At 41.6% G+C, this 3,756-nt stretch overlaps 1 non-coding gene across 1 annotated transcript; it reads left to right on the top strand.

Annotated features, from left to right (window-relative positions):
- Nucleotides 1-2,707: 2,707 nt before the first annotated feature.
- On the top strand, nucleotides 2,708-2,814 carry LOC148209702 (small nucleolar RNA R71). The gene has a single exon (XR_015793324.1). It is a non-coding gene; the product is annotated as a small nucleolar RNA R71 (small nucleolar RNA).
- Nucleotides 2,815-3,756: the final 942 nt, after the last annotated feature.

The raw sequence follows: 3,756 nt of genomic DNA on the forward strand, positions 1-3,756 counted from the left end.
TTGTTCACATCTCTCCAATACTCTCTCCAAATTAACTAAACAAGCGTCGAAAGAATTTCCAAAAACAGAAAAGTCATCCATAAAAACTTCTAGAATATTTTCTACCATGTCAGAGAAGATGGCCATTATACACCTCTGAAAAGTCGCGGGTGCATTGCATAGTCCAAAGGGCATTCGCCTAAAAGCGAACGTACCATACGGACACGTAAATGTTGTCTTCTCTTGGTCTTCTGGAGCAATAGTAATTTGATTATAACTCGAATATCCATCTAAAAAACAATAGAAATCCTTACCTGCCAGACGGTCGAGCATCTGGTCAATAAACGGGAGAGGAAAATGGTCTTTCTTCGTTACCTTGTTGAGTTTGCGATAATCAATGCAAACTCTCCACCCGCTCACAGTTCGGGTTGAGATGAGCTCATTCTCCTCGTTGGCCACCACGGTTATACCCCCTTTCTTTGGTACACACTGTACTGGGCTTACCCAGCTGCTGTCGGATATTGGGTATATAACACCGGCGTTAAGCCATTTAAGAATTTCTTTCCTTACAACCTCTTTCATCTTCGGGTTCAACCGCCTTTGACTCTCAATAGAGTTCTTAGCATCTTCTTCCAATAGAATTTTGTGCATGCAAAAGGCCGGGCTTATCCCTCGGATATCTGCTATCGTCCATCCAATGACCTTTTTGTGCTTCTCCAAAATCTGCAATAAAGAATATTCATTAGTAGGTGATAAATTGGAAGCTATAATAACTGGTAAAGTGTCGTTATCCCCTAGATACGCATATTTCAAATGCGACGGCAATGGCTTCTGCTCCAACGTGGGTGGTTCCAGTATGGACGGAAGTAACGACTTGCATTCTTCTTTTTGTATTTTTTCAATAGGATTAGCCACATCTTCTGGTCCTTCTGCTATCTTATCAAGCTCTTCTTCTATCTCTGTAACTAATAAGTCATAAAACTCATCAAACATAACAGGATTCAAGCTATTTATAGCAGAGCACTCTTCAAAGTCTCCTGGTAATTTCATGGCATCTAGAACGTTAAATTTAACTTCTTCATTATTTACCCTCATTGTAATTTCTCCCTTCCTCACATTAAAACTGTATCCCCAGTGGCTAGAAATGGTCTTCCCAAAATAATGGGAACGTCTAAGTCTGCCTCGCAATCTAGAATGATAAAGTCCGCAGGAAAATGAATTTGTCCACCTGCACTAAAACATCTTCTATCTTTCCCTCAGGTCTTATGATAGATCTATCTGCTAGTTGGAGGGTAACCGTAGTAGGTCTAGCTTCTCCTATGCCTAAAGATTTGAAAACTGATAATGGCATAAGATTAATGCTAGCGCCTAGATCACATAATGCCCTACCTAAGTTTTTTCCTCCTATGGAACATGGAATGGTAAAACTGCCAGGATCATTACATTTCATGGGTAGCGGGCTGCCTACAGCTTCACTTCTACATTTTGTCATGGCTACCAGTTCATGCTCTCCTATTTTTTTTTTCCTAGAAACTATATCTTTCAAAAACTTAGCATAATTTGGCATCTGTTCTAGAGCATCTACTAATGGTATATTTATATGCAGTTGTTTTAAAATATCTAAAAATTTTCTAAACTGGGAATCATTATTTTCTTTACTAATCTTTGTGGAAACGGGGGAGTAGGGGTAAAAGAAGGCTGTACCTGTGGAGGAACACTCGGGGTGTCCTCATTACCTTTTCTAATATTTTCTTTTTCTGGTGTTGTTGGATTTTCTGGTATCTTTACAATTGGTTCAGTGGACGGAATCTGTACATCTGTTGTTGGCATTGTTGGTCCATCATATGCCAGTCCACTCCTGAGGGTGACAGCTTTGCACTGTTCTTTCCCTTCTCGTTTTGGTAATTCAGTATGGCCTGGAAAAGAACCTTGTGGTCTATTCTTCAATTCATTGGCAAGTTGTCCCAATTGGGTCTCAAAATTCCTCATTGATGCCGCTTGGGATTGTATCACTGCGTCGGTTCGGGCCATGTACTCCTTCATCATATTCTCAAGATTTGAGTTGTTATTGTGAACTGGTGGAGTCTGTGTTCTCTGATTGTACTGCTGTTGCGGCGGCGGGATGTATTGTTGTGTAGGTGGAACATAGGGCTGCTTGTTCTGTTGGCTCTGCCCTTGATTAAAACCGCTCGAACCTCCTTGACCTCCCCATGAGAAATTAGGGTGGTGCCTCCAACCTGGGTTGTAGGTGTTCGAATATGGGTTAAAGTTCCTATTGTTCCCATGTCCTACATAAAAAACAGAAGCAGGGTTATGTGGACAATTATCATAAATATGGTTTTCACTGCAAAATGAACAAATGAGATCGTTGACTTGGCAAACAGGGGCAGGAGTGCAATAATCCGACTGCACAGGTTGTATCGGCGTGGCTAATGGATTTTTTATTCCCAATGCCATCTCTTTCAGCCTCTGGTTCATTGTAACCATCTCTTTTTGCATCGAGGTCGCAATGTCCAGAGCCAAAACTCCAGCTGGATCTTGCTTCTTTGGTGCTGCCCTAGATCTTTGCGAACACCATAGTTCGTTATGTGAAGCTAAGTCATTTAGGATGTCAACTATCTCGTTGAATGTCTTCTTTGTAAAGGCTCCGTTGGCAGCATTGTTTAGCATCATCTTAGTAGGATGATCTAAGCCTCTAAAGAAATGTTCTATCTGGATGCATGCCGGCAAGCCATGGTTCGAACATTTCCTGATTAGTTCTTTAAATCTCTCCCACGCCTCGTGAACAGGTTCACGATCATACTGTCTAAAGGAGATGATCTCCTCTCTGATATCAGCGTGGCGAGTAGGTGGGAAGAATTTTGTTAAGAACTTCTCCACTAACGACCCCCATGTGGTGATGGATCCCGGTGGAAATGCATTGAGCCATGCTCTAGCTTGGTCCTTCAAAGAAAATGGAAAAAGTGTTAGTCTCAGAGCATCGTCTGTTATACCAGGTAATCGAAATGCATTTGCAATTTGAATGAATGATTTCAGATGATCATGTGGATCCTCATGTTCCTGCCCTCCAAAATGTCCAATTGTCTGCAACATTTGGAACATCATTGGTTTAAGCTCAAAGTTTGCGTGGGCTGGAATAGGGTTGACTATCCCTGAATCAAAGTTCTGAAAAGCCGTGGCGGCATATTCTCGCATTGCCACGTCTCTGTTGTCCGCCATCTGGATATGGTTGAATTCATCATTTCTCGCATGATCCCTCATATTACCGTTAACAGCAGGTGGATCAACCGGATCACGAGGTGGAATATCTGCCATTGATGTGCTCGTACTCTCTACCTCACCTCACTTTCAGGACTGATTTCACCTTCTCTCTCTTTTTGCTTTTCTAGTTGTTTTCGAAGTCTTTGCTCCTTTCGAGTTTTTCGAAGGGTCCGCTCAATCTCAGGGTCAAGGGGTAGAAGAAAAGATCTTGTGCTCATGCACTTTAACGTACCCTTGTGAGATAAACAACCAAAAATATAGAACAAAAACGGTGGATGGAGATTACACCCAACAGCAATTCTCAAAAATAAAAACTAAAAGAATTTGAAAATAATTTTAAAACTAAAGTCCCCGGCAACGGCGCCAAAAACTTGACTGGGCGTTTATGCTGAACGCACGCGCTAAGCGTGGTAACAATTATATAGATGCAAGCGCAAACCTGTCAGAGTAATATAAAATGGACGGAGTATCCAAGTATCGATCCTCAAGGACTTCTAAACAATTTCCAAACTCTAA

This window comes from Momordica charantia (assembly GCF_013281855.1).
Source record: "Momordica charantia cultivar OHB3-1 chromosome 8 unlocalized genomic scaffold, Mcharantia_2.0 BLBB01000008.1, whole genome shotgun sequence".
NCBI classification, from domain to species: Eukaryota; Viridiplantae; Streptophyta; class Magnoliopsida; order Cucurbitales; family Cucurbitaceae; genus Momordica; species Momordica charantia.